The sequence below is a fragment of the Microcebus murinus genome, chromosome 1 (genome assembly GCF_040939455.1).
Source record: "Microcebus murinus isolate Inina chromosome 1, M.murinus_Inina_mat1.0, whole genome shotgun sequence".
In the NCBI taxonomy this organism is placed as follows: domain Eukaryota; kingdom Metazoa; phylum Chordata; class Mammalia; order Primates; family Cheirogaleidae; genus Microcebus; species Microcebus murinus.
Window position 1 is genome coordinate 73,602,156 of NC_134104.1, and position 25,545 is coordinate 73,627,700.

General features: G+C 39.7%; 1 protein-coding gene across 4 annotated transcripts in view; it reads right to left on the reverse strand.

Annotated features, from left to right (window-relative positions):
• The window catches only part of IL1RAP (interleukin 1 receptor accessory protein), a 140,586-nt gene extending 116,805 nt beyond the window's left edge, over positions 1–23,781 (reverse strand). For 2 of the 4 annotated variants that reach the window (XR_012919277.1, XM_012745175.3), the window contains exon 1: positions 23,542–23,781. The gene's annotated coding sequence lies outside the window, so the exon portion shown is untranslated. The remainder of the gene's footprint in view (positions 1–23,541) is intronic. The other 2 variants (XM_076002937.1, XM_012745177.3) reach the window with 2 other exon arrangements.
• Positions 23,782–25,545: the final 1,764 nt, after the last annotated feature.

Genomic DNA, 25,545 nt, shown 5'->3' on the forward strand with positions numbered 1-25,545 from the left:
ACCTCAACACTAGGTAACTCAATTACCAGATAACTGACATTTCAATTATCAAGTAAATACCAGTAGCCAACAACTAGGCAAACTAGAGCTCTAAATGGTAAGTAGGATGCATCAGCTTGACCTATAGTACAGACCCTCAGATCCTCATTCTAACAATTTGATTATCTGAGTCCTTATGACAAAGCAGAGAAATAGCAAACTTGGATGAAGGGCAAATGGTTTTTATATGTAAGTATGTTAATGGCAGTAAGAGGGTTGAGATAGTAAAAGCTAACAAGAAAAGTTAAAAAAAAAAAACAACACACAGGAATATGGGGACTTGAGGCCATTTAGTATTATGGTCTTTCAAATTTCAGTGGGCCTTGGGGATATTGTTATGCACAGTGAAAAAGAATTGATGTTCAAAATCATGGCCCTGAATTATTAATGAAAATATAATTTCTCATGATACTTGCTATAAGACAGCAGTATAGTATGGAGTACACTTTGGAAAGACAACCTACCAAAATAGTTACAAGATCCTCTATTACAGTAGACCTGAGAGAGACCCTGGGCCAACCCCAGCACTTAACAGACAAAAGAACAAAAGCACAAAGACAACATTATCCAAGGTCAATGGGGGGGTTGGAAGTAGTTAGAGCTGTAACCCAGGATATGTGGTCTTATGCCACGGGGTTTTATAGCTACTCCATGATTACATAATTGGTAATTCGAAACTAAAACCTTAATTTTTCATGACGAGCTAGAATGTACCCATCATCAAGTATGTTCAGAGAACTGAAGTGTTACCTTAAGAGATACTATAGATCAGAAATGTGAACATGGGTGGCACCAGTAGGGAACTGAGAGTGAGTTATAAGGCACGTTTTTTTTTGGTAAAGGTAGACCTTCTAAAACCCAAGAGGGGGAAAAAACCATTATTTATTGGCTAGGCATAGAGCTTCACAAAAAGGGCTTAGGTCCAACACATGTATCATGGGAAAACTAAGTAGCATGTATTCACAACAAAGCAGATCTCCTGATTTGCATATTTTTCTGGTCATCAAATTGTATTGTTTGAATCAGTCAACTTTGAGAATCTAGCCTGATTCTTTCTCTATGTACTTAAAATTGCTGACAAATGAGCACATCACTCAAAGAAGGAGGCTTGAGTTCAAAGCTCTGAGTAGCTCTGAACAAGGGCTTCAAGGTTGTTATGTGAAATGAGTAAATTGAACATGATAGTCTTTAAGCTTCTTCATGGCTATGATTCATGTTTCCAGTCAGTCAGCTCTTAGAAAATAGAAATGAGACAAATATGGGAAATCCGTATGCCCTGCAGTATGCAATACAAAGTTTCCTGGTTTTCTGAGATGAATTTAAAACAGAGGACTCTTATTTTCCTAAGCCCCACACTTTACTTTGCTTTTTTTTTTTTTTTAAGTTCTCTCACCCTTTATCTATCTTCTTATCAAGATGACCTCTGGAAAATCAGAAAGGATCTCAGAAGTCAATACTGTTATTTGGGGCACTATTTGGGAAATAGGAGCACAGGAAAGAGAGGTGACTTTCATGAGGTCAGTAACTCACTAGGAGAAATGTGATAAGACATAGCTTTTGACTCCCAGTTCAGACCTGGCTCTCAACTCTGAAAACTACTAACAAACATAACCGTTCCCTAAAAATAACACACCATTTATATCCAGGAAAGAGGCATGTCTAAACAGGCGATGGTCCACTATGAAAAGAAGACAGCTACTTGGACCCAGGAGCAATGATCAGGCTGCAAAAGGAGCCAGAGTTATTTGTTCTCTCCCCATGACTTTGTGGAGATTTACAGTGTATGTGGGAACTCTTGGTCCAGCTTCTTACAGGCAGTGTTGGATCAGATCCCTAAGGAGTCCTTCCAGCTCAGAAGTTTTTAACATCTTTATTTCCTGGGAACAACTGGACTGACCTGACTTAAGATATCTGTGAGTTCCTAAAGCTTCCCTATAAAAAATGAGATTTCATAGCTTGACATATCCAAACATGATAGATTTGAGCAAAGCTTACTGAGCTGTAACATTTTGCTTTATTTAAAAAAAAAAAATTAAATGGTGTTGGAGATTATTAAAGTCCCTGTAAGTCCTGGGAGAGAAGATCACCTTATTTAATTGGAAAGCACTGTCCATTCTTAGTGGCAACACTGGTCATTAGGACCCACCACCAGCTTTTGTCTTTCTCTTTTCCTTCTTTCAAATCAAAGCTGTTAATCAGCTTCTGGACACTTCCTATCACTGGAACACTCTTCCCTTCAAAAATCAAGGAACTGTATCAATTCTGACATTAAATTAAAGGATTATCATTTTTGAATAGCAGAGCTTTCAGATTAGTAGTAAGCCATTAAAAAAAAAGAAAGAAAGAAAATAGAAAAAAAAAAGAGGAGTTTTTCTCTCCTGACATCCTAGCCTACAAGCAGCTTTCCCTTGAAATGGGAGAAAAAAACTGCTCTCAAAGAGGCTTTCTCATATGCTGCCAACTGCAAAGGGAGTGTTTTTCAGGGGATGCTTGTCTGGTCTGACTCGGACTTGTTTCGGGGTGTGTCATCATTCTTCCAAGAGGTTTGCCGTGGGCAAGACTGCATTCATTAGGGGTTTTTTTTTAAATACACCAGAGCTGGCAGCCAGTGGGAGTTTCTCTACACGGATGTGCACCTCCCACGTGCTCTGGTCACAGACACGACTGGGCTGATAAGAGGGCCCGACGGAACTGTGCCAGGCCCAGACACAAGTCTCTCATTCTGACACGGAGTGCTGCCAAGTGGGAAGGAACCACATCCTTCCTCATCCTAAGTCCCCTTCTTAAATCGAGTAGTTGTTCAGACGGGGAAGCAAGGGGGGCGGGGGGAGGCGACATCACTAGTTGGTGTTAATTATAACAAGGGGAAACCTTTATTCCCAATATAAAGTTTCTAAGTGAATTCAAAACAGAACCTCAAGGCCGGAAAGGCCCTTAAATGTCATTTTGATTCAAACTCCTTTTTCCAATATTCAATCTCCCTGTAACATCCTTGCCAAGTGGATGTCTAGGCCGTCTTTAAATATCTCCAGTGATGGTGAACTCATTACCAATTTAGTTTGCATATGGCCCTACTTGTAGCGAAGGTCTTACTATGTTGAGCTGGGCCCTGATTCCCTGTAGTTTCCACCAACTTGTGCTAGGTGAGGTCTCTGGAACCGTGTTGGGCAGGTGCCTCCCTATTCCACAGGCACCTATGGACATTTGATACAGAGATTCCAGGGTTTTACATCAGCATTTCCATATCTTCATGGATTTCACTTTCAAAAACAAGAGACTAGGGCTTCTGAAAAACACTTGCTCCACTACCCCCTCTCCAACCCTCAAAGTGAGAAACACATAAGGAAATGAAAATGTCATTAAAACAGAAAGAACTCTTATCAATCGATTAAGGCGCCTCCTATGCTGTTTGAGCCTAAAAGGAAATTGAAAAAGGAAAAAAGGAAGCAATAGGAAGCCAGAAACTTAAATGACCAGTGGGGCTGGCTCAGTCCAAGCTGGGTTTCTAGAGAATTGTCAGCAAATTAACACAGTAACTAAACACCTGTTACAAGAAGTTCAGCTGTATAAAAAGCAAAGTGGATACGCTGACCTGGATAGGGGCCATGGGATACAGGGCAAACTTCAGCACACTCACGCAAGGCACAAGGTTTCATTATAAGCTATAGAGTCACATAGATCTGAGCACAAATCTTTCTCTGTAGCTGTGCAGCTACTTAACCATGTTTATGGGGAACAGGGTCAATGATGTACCTCATCGAATTAAGGATAAGGATTATACGAGATAATTTTATAAAAAACCTGGTACATAGTAAGCACTCAAATTTGTTAGTTGTTATTATTCCTTTTTTCCTTATGAATTGAAGTCTAGCCTTTGATTCTCCCAAATTTTTCCCTGCATACTATAGCAAATATAAGGAAGTAGAAAACTCACAGATCTGGTAAGGGAAAATGAGGCCAATACTCACTCATGTGTGAGAACCAAGGCAGAAGAAACAGCACATGACACTAGAAAGTACACTGCACTGGAATTTATAATGCCAGTTTTAGACAGGTTTGGCTGACTCTTGACATGGTACATTCCTCTGTGGCCTTTTTGCAAAGCCAGGGTTAGCCTTTTTGACTTCAGCAATCTAGTATTCTTTGAGAACCATTACATGTACTCTACTCTATTTAATGGCAGATAGGAAAACTTGATTTTTGTATGCCTCCTCCTGTTCCCCTAAGTCCATGTCTCTACATCATTAACTAAAAAATCTTAGACTGCCCAAAGGAAGAACCTGAGGTAGTCACCCCAATTTGATAGGCCCTATGCATCACCCAGAAGGGCAAAACACTGCAAGGGTATATCAAATGGAGGGTGTAAGGTTTTCTATTCACTTGTTGTCAGCTGTGGAAATCTCTGGCAATGCAGCTCTCGGTGTAAGTATGTGTTTTAAATAAGTCAAGTAGATGAGTTCAGCCCTGTCTTGACAAGTAGAAGATATGGCTGGTTTTTAAACATTCAGGAGTATGTGCTGGGAAGTGCTGACAGGGAAGACTTATGGAATGACCTAACTCAAAGATGTGTGGATTTCCTGAGGATATGAAGGTACTTGCCTAGGTATGTTTTTTACACTGTTTTTGGTGTTCTGTGCTTTAATGAAAAGCAGTAAAAATACTTCAGGTAGGTGAGGAATCAGAACAGCTGGAACTGTAACATCTGAGACACAAGAAGCATGCTCTCTGAGTGCACAATGGTATTAAAACTGATGAAGTCTAAAACCTATGGGTAGATTTAGAACAAGGACAGAGCATGACCAAATACACATCGCAAGATTATCAGGCACTGGTACATAGAGTGAAATGGAAGATGAGTGACAGAAAGGTGCCTACTTAATATATAGAATTCCAGTGGGCTCTCTTGAATCATCAAGGGCTAAGTGGCCACTTGATGGTCATCACAACCTCTGATCTCCAGTATTTTATTATAAATTATCTTCAGATACTTCAGATCTTGCATACCTATTAACAAATTGAATGAGATAATGAGCATGTAAGTAGTTTGTAAATTATTGGGCATTTAGACATAAATAAGGGAATACTTTTATTACCACTCAGTAAAGCCAAAAAAGCTTTAGTTTACTAAGTGAAATAAGTAACTATTTGTTATACTAAATTTGTTATATGGTCTCTCCCCTCACAATGATACTGATCTAGTTGGATAAGCGAATTTTATTTAGGTTCCAATTACAGATATAGTTTTCCTTGTTCTTCACATACTACAAGCAGAACCATCAGGGAATTTTAAAGAAAAGTTTTCTAGGAATGCCATAAGAACATTATAGCTGACAATATTGGACATAGGGAAAATCACCTTGGCTTGTAACATACGCTAGCATTTTTAATTCCCAGGATGGTCCTAAAAACATCTTATGATGACTCTGGGCCACCTCCCTCAGTGAGAACAGAAGAGAGCTCTGGAAATGGAAATTTTCATACTGGATTATTATAAGAGAATCCTCATTAATTTGCCCCACTTATTTCCCCTCTAATCTCCAGTGCTTTGATACCCAATGCCTGACTTGTCTAAAACACAGATCTGATAATGCCCTTCCCTTGCTCAAGAATATTCAAGTGTGTTCCTTGCCTTATAGGACTAAGTGCAAATTCCTCAAGAGGATATTTAAGGTCTTCAACAATATAGTCCCTGCTTGTATGTTTAAGTCCGATCTTCAGTGATCCCTGTGCTCATATGCTACCTTCCAGTCCAACTGGTCTGTCCTCAAGTAAGGTGCCTATTTCCTTCTTTCACCATGTTTTAATCCTGCTCCCTTTATCTGAGGTGTCACTTGTAGTTTTTAACTGTGCTAACTTAATTAAACTGGAATTATATTTCCCAGAATCTCTCACTTTCTATGGTTCCAAGGTAGAGTTGCCCATAAAGAAATTTGTTCAGAGGGTCCGTCTGGGACCCTGGGTACTGCCACAGCTCACACATGTTGTTGCTGATTGCTGTCTCACCCCTAGGTGAGGGAAGCCACGCCCACTGCTCCTTAAACTCCTGCCAGATCCGCCCCTTTCATCTTCTCCAAGGCTGAGGCCAGGCAGATGTGGAGCTCTATGGCTGTGTGCACCAGCCTCCTGTGCAGGCAACCCACGTCATCAGGGTTAAATACAATGACAGACAGTTAAGGGTGCAATCTGTCCTTGTGGGTTCCACACCATCCTCTTCCACTTCACATCCAGCTTTTCTTTATCACTGCCTGCCTACCACAGGCAGAGGCAACAGCTTTCCACAGACTGTCACCAGCCCCCTCTCAGGGTTCAGGGTTAGTCACTCTTCTCTGATCTCTCAACTGTTCCCTTCTAGGCCTTTAACTGCTCAGCTTCTCTCACAGTTGTAGCTCTCTCTAATAAATCCCATAATCCATATCATTCGTCCATATCATTTCTGATCCCCTGGTCAGACCCTAATTCTTATACCACTCCTCCTCACCAATCTCTTTATGTCCAAAACCTGTCCATCACTTCAAAACACACTTTAAATACAACTTTCTCATAAACCCCTTCCTGAGTTACACATTTGTCTATCATTTTGGAGCACTAAAATGTTTTATTACATATGTTTTTAAAGTTATGTTAAATACTCTTACACTGTTTGAAATATTGTATGTTATAAATCCCTGTGTATATCTTATCTTTCATAGCAGTCTACATTTTTACTATTCAGAGGCTGTGTTTGTGTGTTTTTAAATTTCCGTATCTCACCAGTATCTTATTTACTGAAGTTGCTCAAAAAATGCTTATTATTCAAAAGAGTAAATGACTATCTCTGCCACCACCCCCTTTACTAACACAAGTGACCAAAACCCAGTGCTACTCTGTGTGATACTGCCTCACTTATGTGAAGACTATTACTACAGCTACCATACCTTTCCATTCCCTTACCTTAGAGAAGAGTCTCTCTAGTCTGCATTCAGTGCTGTGTATTATCATACACATGGTTCCAATAAATTCATTACTCAGCTCCCTAGTCTACAGTAAAGCAGAAATGCTAATTGTATGGAGAATGCAGAGAAAACTGCTAAAGCAGGATGCAGAAAGCAAGAAGTAGCAGACAATAAGAGAGAGAAAGGACAGAGAATTTATGAGAATCAGATTATACAAATTTAAAAGTATACCAGTCTAGGGCCATTTAGTATATGAGTAAATGATCTCACCTCAATAAATTCTAAAGGAATTACAGTCCACTCCAATAAACTGTCCTGTATAACCAAAATTAAGTAATGCCCACAGTTTAGAATAATCTCCTTCTGAAATTGTTTTTAAAGCAAAAATTTAAAAAGAAAGGTACATATTGAAATTTCACGATTTTTAAAAATCCTGCAGCAGTTCTCACTCATAGAAAGAAAAAGAATAGGGTGTTTTTCAAAATACATTCATTCAACAAATATGCAGAGTGCCAACTATAAATCAGGCAGTGTTCTCGTGTGTGTGTGTGTGTGTGTGTGTGTGTGTGTGTGTGTGTGTGTGCACATACATAGATCTTTCTTCATAGAAAATCATCAAACTTTGTCAGGTTCATTGAAATACCTGAACTTTACTTGGGAGATATGGGAGGATGAAAGTTACACCTTTTAAACATTACATAACCAAAAAAAAAGTCATCATAAATAGGCATTTTATTGGCTTCTTACAAATAAGCAAATATATGCAACTAACAAAATAGAACTCAGCTCATTGTTACTAGCCTCTTTTTGGGCAAAATAAACCATGAACTGAAATGAACCTTCTTGCCTTCCCCACACGCCCTTTGCCTCATTTCTCTGCCAAACATGTCTTCACTGCAGGCAATGTCCCTGGAGTCCCCAAAGGTGTTGCAACCCTGCATGATTTGCTTTTGAAGAAAAATGTGGCAAAACACAAGAAATATTTATCATCACAGTCCCCCAATACACACATGGAGGCAACTGTGGCACTTTTTATTTTTATTTGTTAATTATAAATTTGGTCAACAACTAACATCTAAAATTTGCATAGGGCTGCAGTAAGGCTGGAATGAGATAATGAAAATAAAACACTTAGCACAGCTCTTGGCACACAAGAAGCACTGGATCAATATTAGGTCCTAAACTTCCGGCAAGCTCTTTAAATTAACCTCATTAAATGTTATCTGGGGCAAAATTTTAGCCTCCTGCTGCTTTTTCCTTGTCACCCAGAATGCTCTGGGGCCATCACTGGAATACAAAATAACTCTCCAGCAAGGCAGACTCAGCCTGAGGAGATGGATGGGCAGGGTTGGAAATGCTGCCTGTCAGATGCTTGGAGGAAAAGAGACAGGTGGGTCACATGGCACCTTTCGCTCCCCTGTCATTCCGCAAGACTGGTTCTTCTTCCTACAAGAAAACCTATCAGAATCTACAGTGCATGCTGTGCTGAGGACAAGGTGCCAGAATGGGCCCTGGAACAAAATTAATATCACTGATTATATGATTGGATCTTTGGCTTTGATTCTTAAAGGTAAGTTAATAAAATACGCACAACTAAAAATTTCCTGGTGTGTAAGTGTAAGCATGTTTGAAGAGGTTATTTTAGTTTAAAAAATAATCAAAAAACAGCCCAAATGGACTGAGCACCAATTTTATACCCTAGGTACCATGCTAAGAACTTTACATGCATACTTCATTTAATGCTCACAACATTAAATGTTGTGAGCATTTAATCTTTGTGTCAACAACACAGTTGAAGAAACAAGTTTAGAGATGTGAAGTAATTTTATCATATCCCAGAGGTAATGAGTAGTATCAGCCAGCCCAGGATGTCTCAGTCTAAAACCCATGTTTTTATCAGTATATACTAGTGAAACGATACAAGTTGAAAGACTAGGTCACCTCTTCATTCACTGATTCAATACACTTACTGAACTATTCCTTCATCTAAGGCACCATGAAGTGAGTGGGACAAATAGAGATGAATAAATATGCAGTTTTACTTCCTACAATCAAAGGACAGGATGGTATAATGGTTAAGCTTGCCTAAGTTCAAATACTGGATATATCACTAACCAAATCTGTGATCTTGGGCCTTAGTTTCCTCATCTGTAAAATGGTGATTATAATTGTACCTGTCTCATAGGGTTATTCTAAGGCTTCAAAAAGTGAATATTCACTGGATAAATAGATAAAGAAATTGTGGTACATATACACAATGGAATATTATATAGCCACAAAAAGAATGAAATCCTGCCATTTGCAATGGCATGGATGGAACTGGAGAACATTATGTTAAGTGAAATAGGCCAAGCACAAAAAGCCAAATCTCTTATGTTCTCATCCATATGTAAGAGCTAAATATTAAAAATATTTTATCTCAAGGAAAAAAAAGTGAATATTGTAAAAGCACTTGAAATAACATCCAGCATATACTATCAAACGATTTTAACTCATATTATTAAGAGGCATACATGAAACTTTATGTGCATGTGCCAGTAAAGATGTCATGGAGGAGATGGCCTGTAAGCTGTTTCCTGAAGAGTTAGGTACCATTTAAACTTGCAGGGCCAGACAGAACAAATTGATCTTAAATTTACTTTTCATATACTCACTCTGCAGTACAGCAGACTTCAGAAACTGGTAGCCGAAGTTTCACAAGGAAATAGCTCTAGGATCAATGTTTTGGAGAATTGATTACATAAAACACCTACACAAGAACTGCAAAATTCCTAGCTGAATTGAATTGAGCAACAGTGCATACATTTCCATCCATTACTTAATGCATGTGGAAATAAGAATGGTATCATTTGAGAAAAAGCAAAGAAATTTTGTTTTGCCTATCTTAGCTGTTTTTTCCCCCATTGAGACTTTCTAAGGGGAAACAGAGGCTATGAATGACATATCAATGAAACTGAATTGTCTTTTTCATCTGTTCATAACAGCCTATGGGAGATCAGAGCAATTTATCCTCTCATCTTATATTAAGGTTATTAAATATGATATGTCTGATTTTGAATCAGAAGTGTAGTTTGTTATATCTCAAACAAGAAGCAGTACAATTAATCAAGGTATGTGACTAAACCACTGACACAGTTTTGCCATCTTAAAGTTAGCTTGCTTATGCCAGCAGCGAAGACACTTTGAGTGCGAGTGGCAATGAAATCATGAAAGGAATTTTCCATAGCTTGTTGAGAATTGAACATTTTTCCTTGCAAAAAGTGGTCCAAAGCCCACAAGAAGTGGTAGGCAGTTGGTGCAAGGTCTGGTGAATACAATGGATGACAGAGTTTTCAAGTCCACCCTCTGTAGTTTGAGCACCATTGTTTGTGTGACATACGGTCATGCATTGTCTTGTAAGAGGATTGGCCTGTCTCTATTGACCAGTCTGGGCTGCTTAATCACAAGCATCCTCACCATTTCATCCAATTAGTTGCAGTAGACATCCCCTGTAATCGATTGAGCAGGTTTCATGAAACTGTAGTGGATAATACCAGCGTTGGACCACCAAGCAAACACCATTAGCTTTTTTTGATGAATATTCAGTTTGGGACTGTTTTGGCACTTCATCCTTATCCAACCATTGTGCCAAAAACTAGTGATTATCAAAAAGAATCCATCTTTCATCACACTTAATGACATGGTACACCATATCATTCTTTTTGATAATCACAAGTGTTTGGCCTTTATGCCGTGACAACAAAGAAAGGCAAGCTTCGAGATGATTTCTCTTCTGATGCTCATTTAATTCATGCGGAACCCATCTATCCAGCTTCTTTACCTTGCCCATTTGTTTCCAATGGTCCAATATTGTTGAAATAGTAACATCAAACGTTGCTGCTAATTCACACATAGGTTAAATTAGCTTCCACTACAGCTTTCAGCTCATCATTATGGTCTCAGGTCACCCACGTGTCTCATTTTCTAGATTAAAATCCCCAGAATGGAACTTCTCAAACCACCTGCGACTGTGCGTTCATTAGCCACATCCTTCCCAGTTTGTTGATATTTCTAGCTGTCTGTGCTGCATCAGTTCCAAGACATAACTCATATTCTAAAATAACATGAATTTTTGACTTATCTGTGGTTTCATAAAATTTGCTCTCAAAAAAATTTGAAAGATAACCACAAGCCAAAATACTCATTTGAAAGATGAGGATGTACCTTCACAATAAACATAAAACAAGAAGTGTCACAGTGAAATGTCAGGGATATCAACTGTCAAACTTAGTACTTAACGATATTGGACATTTCATACTTAATAAACTAATACATTCCTTCATTTCTTTCACTCTCAATCTAAGGCTTCAAAGCTGGTCACTAGCCTGCTTCAGTCTTTTCAGTGACTTCCTGCTACATTTTGCATAAAATCCAAACTCCTTATGATGGACTGCAAGGGCAGTCTGATCTAGCCCCTGTCTCTCTCTCTCTCTCTCTCTCTCTCTCTCTCTCTCTTTAAATTTAAGACTATTACAGGGGCACACACAATTTGAATACATGAATTGCTTTTGTATAGTTTAAGTCAAAGTTATAAATGTGTCCATCACTCAGATAATGTGCATTCTACCCATTAGGTGTGAATTTACCTGTCAACTTCACCCCCTCCCACCTGCTTGATTTCCATTTTACTACCAAATGTGCACATGAATGTTGATTTATAAGTTTCAAATTAGTAGTGAGTACATGTGGGTTTTGTTCTTCCATTCTTGTGATTCTCCACTTAAAAGGATGGTCTCCATTTCCATACAGATTGTTACAAAAGATATTAGTTCACCATTTTTTTATGGTTGAGTAATACTCCATGGTATACATATACCACTTTTTATTGATCCACTCATGCACTTATGGGCACTTGGGCTATTTCAAAACCTCATTTCTACCTCCTCTCTATCTCACCAGGCCATGCCACCTCAGTGATGAACTTGGGCCTCTCGGCTCCTTCTCAGGCTTTTTTCTTAATTTAAATGCCACATTCTCAGAGGTACCTTCCCTGACCACTCTTTTTAAAAGGATCTTTATTCCATCCCTCCAGTGTTGTTGTTATTTTAATCCTTGTCCCTCATTTCTTATCCTGATCACTTATATTTCTTCTGTTTACTTGTCTGTTTTCTATTTATTCATATATACATATTTTTGTCTTTCTCTCAGAGTATCACTATAGTATCCTAACAACAATAGATCATTTTAACACCTCTGCTTTCCCAGGCAGTTTTAGCCAACTCTTAAGATAAATACACACACACACACAGACACACACACATATATACACACACATACATTCATACATATATATCTATAAATTATTATTTAAATATTCCAAATATATAAATAGTCAACATTCCAAACATATACACATATACCCATATATATTCACACATATGTGTGTAAGTATATATATGTGTATATATATGAATATATATGTCAAATTTTATTCCAATATTATATATACAATTTGCTTGCTTATCCAGTTTCACCTATTTATTTTTACATCTTGAGGACAAATAATCATGCTAACATCTATCTATACATTTATTTATTTATCATTGACTCATGATTGGACATCTGCTATTTGCTAGGCTCTGTTCTAGGCACTTGGGATACAGCAGTAAGCAAAACAAGTGTTCCCATCCTGTGGGTTTTAGATTCTAGTACAGGTGAAATTAAAAATTAACAATAGACTAAATAAAATAGTTAAATAGCATATGGAAGCCCATAAGGTGACAACTGCTACAGAAAAAAAAAAAAAAAAGCAGAGGATGTTAAGAGAGATACAGAATGGCAGGGGTGGGGATGGGGCAATTTTATATAAAGCAATCAAAGTGGCCTCACTGGGAAGACATTGAGCAAAGACTTTAAGCAGATGGACGAGATAGCCATGTAGTTACCCAACACATTCAGTCAGAGAGGGGAAAAAATGTAAATCATACAAGGTCTTGCAAGATATTTTGAAGACCGGCTGATACACTAAGTGAAATAATGTGTGGTCACTTGTGCCAGTCACTGTTTCAGGCACTTCATATGTATTAAATTACTTAGCTCTCACAACAACCCAATGAGCTATGTATTGTATATATCTTCATCTTATACACAGAAATTAAATAGCTTGCCCAGGATTACACAGATGGAGCAGAATTTGAATCTACATAAAAAGATTCCAGAACCCTTACAAAATACTGCCTCTCAGTGTTGAAAATTCTAATCTAGTGAATCTCAGACTTCAGTGAGGAGCCCCTAAGATATGGGCTTCTTTAACAAGTTATCCTGATGATTCTGATGTGGATGATCCACGCACCATCATTTATCACTGGTCTAATCCCTCCTCCACATGAAAGATTTCCAGATATATTAAAGTAAATATCACATTCATCTCCTATCTTTACCATCCCATCTTTACTGTATGCCAAACTGTATTCCAAACTGGGGCACATTCTCTTAGACCAGCTGGGTATCTACCCAATATACTCCCCCTCTCCATCTGAGTTTCATCAAATGGGTGAAGCTTTGGATAAACAGCAGTGCTGAATACAGTGGAAGGAAGGAATATTTACTGAGTGCCTTTTAGGTGCCACTATTACATGGTTGGGGCTGAATATATTTTATCTTACTTTATCATCACTAATAAATAGAGAATAGATAGAGATAGATAGATGATAGAGATGCGAGATAGATAGGACATGTTTATCACCATTTTACAGATGAGGAAATGACGTCTGGACAGGCTAAGCAAGCGGCATCTAGGATTCAAACCCAACCCTGATTTCAAAGCAAGACTATTTTTTCCTAACTACTCTATCCTTTTAATCCTGTTCCCACCATTGTCTCACTCTATAATCAGAAAACTGAAGTCTAATCTTCTGGAAAAGTACTATTTAGTGTGTATTACCACTCTTAAGTCTCCATCATTTCTATAAACTGAAAGAACTCCTGTATTTCAATGAGAGTCAGGCTTCTTCTGTGGGCACTAAAAGTTCAAAAGAAGAAAGCAGAAAATGTGTTCTCATAATGCTAAAATCCAAATGAAAGCCAATTATTTTATTACTGTATTTCTTTGTAGATTATAGCGATTAATAGTGATACAGAGCCTGCTTTTTTTTAAGCTATCAAACTGTTTATTTCCCTGAATAGGAATTACATTAGGCAATGATTAGTCCTAAAATTAACCATTCTTTTGAATAGCTAAATTATATCTAAAAAGTAGCACCTTTACCTAGTTACTCTATGTTTAATTCAGACTAAAATGTGTTACAGTGCAATGGAAGCCTACAAGCTTCACAGGAACAATAGCTCTTTCCATGACTTTAATCACACACAATATTTTCTCCATTTGTTTTTGATACTAATGGCCTATCTCAGATTTCAATTCTCAGAACAGGTGATTAATCTGTGATGATCTATGATCCATCACAAATCGTAGGCCCTCCCCCCCACATGCTTGGGTAAAGAACATGCACCTATAGGAAGTGACCAGTCCTCTGAGGGAACCACAGCTCGCTGGTGTGTATGTGGTGGAGAGGTCAGACCCTACACCTTGGACTCATTAGCAATGGGCTCTCAAAACTTCATTCAACACTGGGCCCGTCAAACATAAACAGTGCCCCAGGGTGGCATTAGATGCACACCAACTCATGCAAGCAAATTATAATACTGAGTTATATATTACAGTAATTACAATACAAATTAATTTATAATACTAAATTAATTTCCTCTTAATATTCTTTTTATTTCAGGATATTATGGGGGTACAAACATTGTGGTTACATGAATTGCTTTTGTACAGTTTGAATTAAAGTTATAAGTGTGCCCATCTCCCAGATAGGGTGAATTGTACCTGCTAGGTATAAATTTACCTGCCCCTTCCTCCTCCACCACCTGCTTGGTTTCTGTTGAGTTTTACTTCCATATGTGCCCATGAGCATTGAATGATTAGCTCCAATTTAATAGTGGGTATTTGCTTTTCCATTCTTGTAATACTTCACTTAGAAGAATGGTCTCTAGTTCCATCCAGGTTATTACAAAAGGTATTAGTTCACCATTTTTCATGACCAAGTAGTATTCCATGGTGTACATATACCACATTTTATTAATTCACTCCTGTATTCATGGGAACTTGGGTTGATTTCACATCTTTGTGATTGTGAGTTGTGTTGCAATAAACATTGGAGTGTAAGTGTCTTTTTGATAAAATGCTGTTTTTCCTTTGGATAAATCCCCAGTACTGGGATTGCTGGATCAAATGATAGGTCAATTTTTAGTTCTTTGAAGTATCTCCATACTATTTTCCACAGAGACTGTACTTTGCAGTCCCACCAGCAGTGTGTTGGTAGGGTTCCTTTCTCTGCATATCCACGCCAGCATCTGTTGTCTGGGGACTTTTTGATAAAAGCCATCTTAGGTGATATCTCATTGTGGTTTTGATCTGCATTTCCCTGATGATTAGAGATGTTACCATTTTTTCATATGTTTATTCATTATTAATCTATCTTCTTTTGAAAAGCTTCTGTTTATTTCTTCTGCCCACTTTTTTATGGGGTTATTTGATTTTTTTCTTGCTGATTTGTTTGAGTTATTTATAGATGCTGGTTATATAGCATGCAAATATTTTCTTCCATTCTGTAGGTTTTCTATAGTTTTCTATAGTACATGTCTATAGTACCAGAAGTGATTTACAGATTCAATGCAATCCCCACCAAAATACCAACGCCATTTTTCACAGATCTACAAAAAAATAGTTCTATACTCCATATGGAACCAAAAAAGACTGCGAATAGTCAAAGCAACCTCTAGAAAAAAGAACAATTTGGGAGGCATCACTTTACAGACTTCAAGCTATACTACAAAGCTAAGAGCAACCAAAACTACATTGGTACTGGCACCAAAACAGAGACATAGATGCATGGATCAGAACAGAAAGATATAAAACCATTCTCATATTGCTATCTGATCTTTTACAAAGCTGACAAAAACATACACTAGGGAAAAGAATTCCTATTCATTAAATGGTGTTGGGAAAATTGGATAGCCACACGTAAAAGACTGATACAGGATCCACACCTTCACCACTCCCCAAACTCAACTCATGGTGGATAATAGACTTAAATCTAATATGTGAAACTATAAGAATTCTAGAACAAAATGTTAGAAAAACTCTGACAGATATCAGCTTAGGCAAAGAATTTATGAAGAAGATTCCAAAGCAATCACAGCAACAACAAAAATTAACAAATGGGACTTGATTAAATTAAAAAGCTTCTGTAGGCCGGGCGCAGAGGCTCACGCCTGTAATCCTAGCACTCTGGGAGGCCATGGCGGGAGCATCACTCAAGGTCAGGAGTTTGAAACCAGCCTGAGCAAGAGCTAGACCCCGTCTCTACTAAAAATAGAAAGAAATTAATTAGTCAACTACAAATATATAGAAAAAAATTAGCCAGGCATGGTGGCACATGCCTGCAGTCCCAGCTACTCAGGAGGCTGAGGCAGGAGGATCACTTGAGGCCAGGAGTTTGAGGTTGCTGTGAGCTAGGCTGATGCCACGGTACTCTAGCCCAGTCAACAGAGTGAGACTCTGTCTCAAAAAAAAAAAAAAAAAAAGCTTCTGTGCAGCCAAGAGCCTGCTTAAAAAGAAAAAAAAAGACTCTATTTTTATTTTCCAAACATTCTAAAACAATAAACGTCTATGTGACTAATCCAGTTGTCTACTTTTTCTTCCCATCCCCAAACCTGGATCCTGAGGGTAATGAGCGGAATGGTTTGCTGGTCAGAGGAATGTGACAGAATCACATTCTTGAGGACATAAAGGTGCCATTATACATCTGAATCCTGGAGCAGTGCTCAGCTGTGATTGTCACAGAGGCCAATGAGGCTATCAGGTTTCTGGGACTTACAATGCTTTCCATGCCATGATGTGCAGATGTCTCTGTAGAGAGGGTGGAGTTCTGCTGTTAGCCTATCATGCTATCTCCTAAGCCATTACTCTGCAGTCACCGATTCATAGAACACCATACCGTAGAGAGGATCTGTCCAAATTCCTCATTTTAAGGGTGAAAGCAAGGAGGCCTAGAGAAGGAAAATGAACTAATCTGTACCAGAGCTGGTGTATTGAATGGCTGAGAGGGAAGAAAAAAAAACAAACAAACATGATTTTGAAGTTAGAACAAGGGTCCTAGCGGCACTATTTGGCTGTATGGCCTTATCAAATACTTAACACTCAGGATGTAAAATGTTGGCAACAGCTGCCCTGATTAGCTCAGAATTGCTGTAAAAAGATCATAATAATACTATATGTTTGTGCATCTGCTTAGAGTTCTATATAAATAAAAACTGTTATTATTTGAACGTAGGCCTTCCACTTTCTAATCCAGAATTGGGTATGCAATGAAGTCATTATCATTGCTGTCGTTAATCATAATAAACATGAAAATCTCCATGCCCCGGGCTCTTAACAAATGTCATGGCACATGACTGACACCTAACAAAGTCCTGACAAAGTCAGTTTATTATCCCCATTTTACAGATTATGAAAATAAGCCAAAGACAGGCCAAATAACTTGTCTAAAATCAAACCCAGGGAGATCAGTCTGACATCAACTCCTGCTGTGTTACACGGCCACAATTTCAAGTTGCCATAGCACCTAACCACAACATGACTGGCTTAAGGAACTGTGCTACCTATGAAAAGAACATTTTCAGATATCATATTTTATAAAATGACTGGTTCTCATTTTTGTTGCCTTAACATTGATTGGAAGAGGAAGAAGCCAGTGTAATCATAAGAACTTATGTGCCAGACAGGTAGAAACCACAGGCGTCTGCTAGATATAAACTAGACACAAAAGGTTATTCATCCTTATGGTCAACTGATGCCAATTATACCAAACAATAGTTGACCTGATATAAATTCTTCACTGCTTTTAGAAATCTTGAGATCAAAGCTCATTCATTGCAGCTGCCCACTTCCATGGAAACTTCCTACTTTCTCTGGAGTAATTTATTTATGACACTGGCCTTGCTGTCAATATATGCAAACATGCATTTCAGTGTCATCCTTCACTGTGTTTGCTGCAAAACACCCTTTATTATTAGGATAGAAACGTGTTTTTCCATCATTGAGACAGCGATGCCCAATCTTCTTAGTCTGTGGCTCCTTATCATTTATCTGATATATGATAAACTATAAGAAAACCAGAAAACCAATTCTTGGCCTACCTGATATAATAAGAATCCAACATCCATTCAATTTTATGCTTCTTATGTACAAGGCACTGTGCTAGGCACAGGGCAGAATAAACCAAGTCCTCAGCTGCCTCGGTGATATTCAGGGACATGAACGAAAACAAAGGCATAAATACTGGCCCTCAGTAAAAAAAAAAAAAAAAAAAGAAAAAAGAAAATCTATGTTATAAGTATTAAAAGGAGCTCTATGGGCTGGGAGGAATCAAGAAAGGATTTGAGCAGCATGTCTGGAAAGGAAAGGAAAAAAGGAGGAAAGGAGATAGCAGCTGAGATGGTGTGGTGTGAAGATGCAGAGAGGGGGCATTTATGAATCTAGTTATCCATGTCCTCAGAGTGTATGATCTGGTGTCTAGTCCACATGGTATAGGGGAGCAAAAAGCTTTGTCCTCAGCACACACAGGTTCCAATCTTTACTAACTGGATAACCTTAGGGAAGTGTGTCAGTCTCTCAGAGCCTCAGTTCTTTCATCTGTAAAAGGTAAGCAATAATATATATCTGAAAGTTACTCTTGTGCTTAAAGGAAATGACAAAAGTGCACCAATGCACCAGTGAATGTTGATTTCCCTTGCCCTTCTCTGTTTGGTCACAAAATACATCTCTTGAGCATAAAACAATACGGGTATTTTCTCTTTATTCCCCTCTCCCCCTTTTAGCCTTGACTTTTGCCAAGGAGATGTGATTACAGAATCAGAGTTAAAGGGAATCTTAAAGAAAGATACACAATGTATCACAGCTGAAGAACTTTAGAGATCATCTTGTACAGCTCTCCCACATTCTAGGTCCAAGGGTAAAGAGACTTCTCAGTCACAGACAAGGGGATGCCAGGATCAGAATGCAGGATGGGGGTGGGGTGGGTCTTAGTCAAGGTTCCCTGGTCTAGTCCTGAGGCAGGACAATATAAAGTCCTTTCTAGCTCTAAAATGAATGGCATAGATGAGTCTCAACATTGGTACTTGCTTTGTGCTGTGTGACATACATCATGCCACTTGACCTCTGTGAGCCTCAGGTTCCTCAAAAAAAAATACAGAGTTACTGCAAGTATTGAATGAGACGATATATTTAAAACACTCGGCATAAGGGTAGCTGTTAAAGTTTGATGATCATAATTTAACAGACTGATAAATGGAAGGACTTGTTGGCGGAAGAAAGGATTAGTGTTTATTAAATGTCTCCTATGAATAATTTGCTGAAATAGGGACTTAAGCTTCTAAGTAGGCAACAGTGTCCCTATTTCCCAGCTGCAAAGCCTGAGGATCATCCCTATAGAATAATTTGCCTCAGGAACCTGACAGACTCTAAAAATCCACACTGCCACAGCTGCTAGAGATGGTTAGAATAAAATCAGACTAGAAGGAGGCCTCCCAACAACTCCATCAGTGTAAACCATGCCTTCTCCATTTCAAAAAAAACAAAACAAATGAGTAGCTAACCTGAATTTATCTTCCAAAATATCACATACCAAATGTTCTGTAACCTTCCTGTTCTTTGGTGTCTTTTTTCTCCCCCCACACGGAACAATTTCCAAAATGGGCAAAGAGCACAGTAGGTGGCTCTCTTTAATATTTCACAGGCAAGGCAACAGTGACTCACCAGATCCTACATCTGTGTCACCAGCAAAAGCCTAATGAAGTTGAGCAACAAATGAAACTGTGTGTATGTATGCTGGAGGTAACTTTTTTTTCTACTTCCCTTCTCTGATTTCCTCCAGCCACATTCTGATTTCCTAACTGTGCCAGGTAAGATGATGCTAACTGCCTACCTTTTGGTAAAAGCAAACATATGCTCCCAAATGCCAAAAGCAAGGAGCAAAATATTTCTTCCACAACTGCGTAGGCAAGCCTATCTGCTTGCTACAAAGAAGAGAAACCAGATGGCCTATGAGGAGTCTCCATAGATAAATGGCCCTACTGCCTGGACTGGAAGCAGATCCATTCATCTTCCAACTTAAGCCTACAGCCATCAGTTTCCACAAGGACTGAAAATTCCAGAACAGGGATCGGCACCACCAGCAAGCAATAGTCTTTTCTCAAATGCTGCATTACATACTGTTCCTTCTGTTACACTCTTCACCTATGGAATTGGAGAAAGAGTTGAATAATGCTATGAACACTCACAGTATTTCTTGTTCAATTGTCTTACCAGCCTTTGAACTAGCATGCAGCTGGCACAGAGAAGAAACCACTCAGAAAAAGAAGAAAAGCATGACATAATTCTGAAATTGATGTCTTCATAGTACACTTCCTCCTATGAATTGAAGGCATATTACATCAAACACATGAGAGTAGGAGGGTTGCCTTAGAGATCATTGCTTTAAACTCCCTCTTCCTAGAACCATGTTCAAGGATTGTTCTCTTAGCAAAGGAATATCCACTTTTCAACAAAAAGCTTACCTTGAAATCTCTAGCCAAATAAGGTCAACCTAATAATTGAAGTAAATTGGTAAAGATGTCATTGGAGAGGCAACAGGGTGTGACAAGAAAAGCCATAATTTAGAAGTCAAAAGATGTGAACTGTACTCTCAGGGTTGAAACTTACTAACCACACAACCCCTTGCAACTTCTCATTTTTCTGAATCTCATTCCAGTTTTTTTCTCAATAATTGAGATGAGTTAGGAAGAGGTATTTAATGAGCACCTACTCACTACATACACTTAACACTATTCTACTGAATTGAATCATCATAAAAATCCAAGGGGTAAGCATTTTTTTTCCATTTTAGAATTGGATAAAACAGAAGATTTAAATGGTGAAATAAATTGCTCAGTAGTACTCAGCTAATCTCCCTTCTATTCCCTTGTTCTGATCTTATTTTGAACATTTTCCTTTTCACCGTAAGTATTAGAGCTGAAATTTGAAATCAAGTAGATTTGACCACAAAACATGAGTTTCTTCCACTATTAGTATGCCTGCTATGTCCTCTCAGGGCTATGGCAAGTAACAAGGAAGATAACCTATGTGGGATGCACTTTGCAAATGTTAAAGTTCTATACATATATCCAGTTTTGGTAACAACAAATAACAATTTGTATAAAGAGGAAAGGTATATAAGTGGGCATGCTTTCTTCAGAGAACCAGTATGGTACCAAAAGGAATTAGCTTTTAATCTCCCTTCCATCCCCTTGTTCTGACCTTATTTTGAACATTTTCCTTTTCCCCACAAGTCCCCTGTTTCTCAGGCACACATTCAGATGTACCCCAGCCAGCTCATCACAATGCATGCACACGGAACAAGCTCATGGAAGCAAGTGATCCCATCCTTTACAAATGCTTGGTGTGGGAGGTACCTAAGCAGGCATCACCAGGCTCTTACCTTCCATCAAGATGTATCACACCCCCTTCTCCAGCACTCATCAATACTGCATGCAAATGCTATGGACTGTGAAGGAGGCAGCAAACTATAAATGCTGGACTCTCAATTCAGGGACTTAAAGCATAGCCAGTAGATAGCAGTAAATAATTATATGAAGTTAATCAGAATAAAATCAATTGTTATGCGCAGGGAAGGGGGGTATGAGGGAAGCTGTTTTATTTTAAAATACCAGTAATACAAGAAGAGTAGTGTGAGAATGTGTGTGTGTGTGTGTGTGTGTGTGTGTGCATGTCTGTGTGTGTGTTTGAATAAGGCAAGTTTGTATCTGGAAAGGTCTGAAATTAGCAGTGTCCCTGTACAATCCAAGAGAAATAGATGAGAATTTTGTTGTTTTCTGATACTAGCTAAAAAATACAAATTTGCTTGACTGGCCTAAGGATAGAAGGCTTAGAACAATCTGTAACATAGCTGCAATTCCAATTTCCTCTTCTTGTCTTTTTACCTCTCATCAATTTTAAGACCCTTTTTGTCAATAAAGTGTGCTTCAGGTCACAGCAGGTCACAGGCCCAAGGTTTTGCCTAAAAACTCGTAGGAAATTCACATCACTGAGAAACATCAATTTTATATTCTAAATCAACCATCTATGATCCATGTTACATATAGACAATATTAAAAAAAACTCCTACTATAAAAGAACTATTAAAACTACAAAGAAGAAAACACTACCACATTTATAGATTTTTTTTAAATGCCACTCTAAGAATCAAATCACCTTTCTGAAAACCCATTGTCTCCAGGGTTACTATATAATGAAATTTACAATAGTTGCCATGAGTTTTGGACCAACGAGGTGCCAGGCGAGGCACTGTGCTACACATGTTACTTGAATGGTCCTGTTTCATCTTCCCAAACACCAAAAGGGCTCATTGTGACCATTATAATCTCTATTTTGTGGCCGGGGGAAGAGGGAAAACAGTATCAGAAAGGTAGGATAACTTGCCCAGGCACACAGAGCTAACACATGGGCAGAGCCAGAGTCAAAACCAGGCAAGTTTTCCTTTCTCAGCCTGTAGCTAACCCAGGTATCTGCACAGCAGAGCAGCAAAATGCTTCGCGTGACGCCCCGGTTCACAATTTCACAACCAGCGGGTGGAAGAAAGACAGGCTGGGGACCGGCTCTTAAAGGAAACAGCAGAAGTTTGCTTTTATGTTTGCCATTTTTTTTCTTTAATTCAGCTTCCTTGTTCCTTCCCAGTATTTAAAAGTGGGAAGGGGCTATATGGTTCCATGAAGTCAGCTCTTGCTAAATGAGAGGCTTCCTATGCCCCACAGGACCACTTCTCCGCTTTCTCCCGGGCTGGGGAGAAACTGTGAGGACCACACGGGGTCACTGGCGACCGGTATCCCTCACCTCTCCTCAGACTCGGCCAGGAACTGTTCTGACACGCTGGACACCCGAGGCAGGGGCATCTTTCAGAGAAAGCAGGTCAGAGGAAGAGGGAGTGAGGATGCAGGCAGCATTTTCACAGGCTGTCACAGCTCTGGGCTGGGAGCGACATGACACCAACTGGGCATGCTGGGACACACTGCCTCCTTCTATGCCCACAGTTTACAGCAGCGCTCTGGAGAAACCAAGGCGAAGCGGTGGGGAGGTGGGGACGGTGCTGAGGAGGAAAACAAGAGTAGGTCCCTCAAAGGGCTGGAGAATGGGGGCAGCAACAAGCAACCGTCCCACAACTGCGTTACTTAAATCCCCGCAAAGCAAAAATGGAGCTATGGACAGCCAGGTTCGAATCCTGGCCTCAGCACTAACTAGCAGTGTGATCGATCGAGCGATCGATCGATCTATCGTAGCCGCTGCCCGTTCTGTGACTCAGTTTCCCCTTCTGTAAAATAGGAGAATCGAAGGAATAGATCTCTAAGAATCCATCTACCCTGAGATTCTGCGGCTGAGTGATCCTCGGAACCTTCACGGCAGCGCGAGACTCACCTTTCTTGGGAAGCTGAGCAGGCTCAGCAAACGCAGAGCAGCGGGGATGGGCGCAGGGTCACCCGGCACTGCTGCTTTCCGCGCCTCGGGCCAAAGCGGAGCCCCGGGGACCCTGATCCGGGCAGTCTTCCCCAATGAGCCTCTTACTTTCCGCCGCACTTTCTTTTCCCCCCTTTGGGGCTCCTCCCCCGGAGCGGCGCGATTGGCCGCGGCCACGCAGCTCAGGCTCCACCCGCCGCCTTGGCTCGCGATCCACCAGTGCTCTGGGCTTCCAGGAGCTGCGGCCGCGGGGCGGCACCGAGGGCAGTCCCGCCCGCAGCGAGGAGGAGCCGCGCCGGGCCGGCCTGGGGGCGGATGCGAGGCTGCGCTCGCCCCTCGGCGCCCTGCCACAGCCTGTGCGGGCTTGCGCGCGCAAGGAGAGGGGGGGACCGGTCCTGCGGTTCAGCTGGGCGCGCTGCCAGGCGCTCGGGGAAGACACGCCCCTCGCTGTGCACATAGGCGCACACATGGGCGCAGTGCAAGATCGTGGTCCCGCAGTTGAGATCTGTGCCATCCTACTTTTTCTGCCCGTCTCTGTGTATTTAGCAATCATGCTGCAAGGCCGTGAGTCAATTCAGGCTACACGGTTTTCGCGGCCACCTTCTGCCAAGCCCAGAGCGTGACAGGAAGAACCAGAGATTCTATCTCGGTAGTTCAGCCCGGAGCTCTTGCTGTCTTGAAGTGACAGTCATGGGAACAAGCAATGGGGTCATGACAGCACGAATGAATCTGTATTGTCCACTGGTGAATACTCAGCGCCTAGCACAGTGCCTGGTACAAAGTAGGCACTCAGTACACGTATGGTGAATGAGTGCATGAATAAATAATAGGTTATAGAAGAAAATAATCTCCAAAGAATTATTTCCCTTTCATCCATTCATTCCCGTTTCTCCGGGTTTTTGCAAGAGTCTTCAGCTGCCCTCTCCCATTCTAGATGGTAGTGGTCTGTATAATCATCCCGAGAATCTTTACAATGGCTTTCATTAAATCAGCTTAATGCTTGTTCTAGCACCTTCTGTTGTTACCTACTGGTAGTCCATCCTGATTTCTTCCTGACTGGAAAGGCTCTTCCTGACTCCTTTCCATTTCTGAAACTCCCTAAGAAAGGCAATCTGCCACACTGACTTGTCTCTTCACCATGCCTTGCTCATCATATCTCCTTAACTTCACCCGCTCCTAGAGTTATCTAATTGAATCTTATTCATTTATTTATTCAAAAAATAAAGATGCAGAGAATACATTTAAGGAGAATGAGGAAAAGAATGTGAAAGAAGAAAAGGACCTAGATAAGTGGGGGGAGGGGGAGAAGAAAGGAACTAGCTGATGCCAGTCCTCCTAAAGATACAGAGCAATACAAAACTCAGAGACTGCTCCCACCCTGGTGGAGTTTCACTTCCCAACGTGAAATAACAGTGTGATCAAAGCCATAGAAGCATTCATGTTTATTCACTGCTTGATATCACTTATGCAAATGAATCCCCCAAATTATTATTTATCTCTGAATACCTGTTACATAATTCGTGCTCACAACATTATTACTGAACCAAAGAGAAAATAATTCAAAAAAATTTTTAAAAGTTACTGGTATAAAACAAAACTAAAACTGTTCTTTGATTTATTATTCATTCATTAAACCTGGGCACCAAGTTTTTTAAATATAGAACACTTATCAAACACTTATATAGTGTTTACAAAGTAGCAAGCACAATCATAAGGACATTGTATATATTAACTCATTTAACCCTCATAACAGCCTATAGGGTACTATCATTGTTTCCAATTTATAAGTGAGTTAAAGAGAAGTTACATAACTTGACCGAAGTTACAGGCTCACAGGTGGAGAATGCAAAATGAGAACTGAGTCACTCAGTGTTCATGCTCTTAAACAGCCACTATACATTCTCATGTGCTACATAAAAGCCAGGCAACTTATAGCTTAATGAAAATAACATCAAAATGAATAAT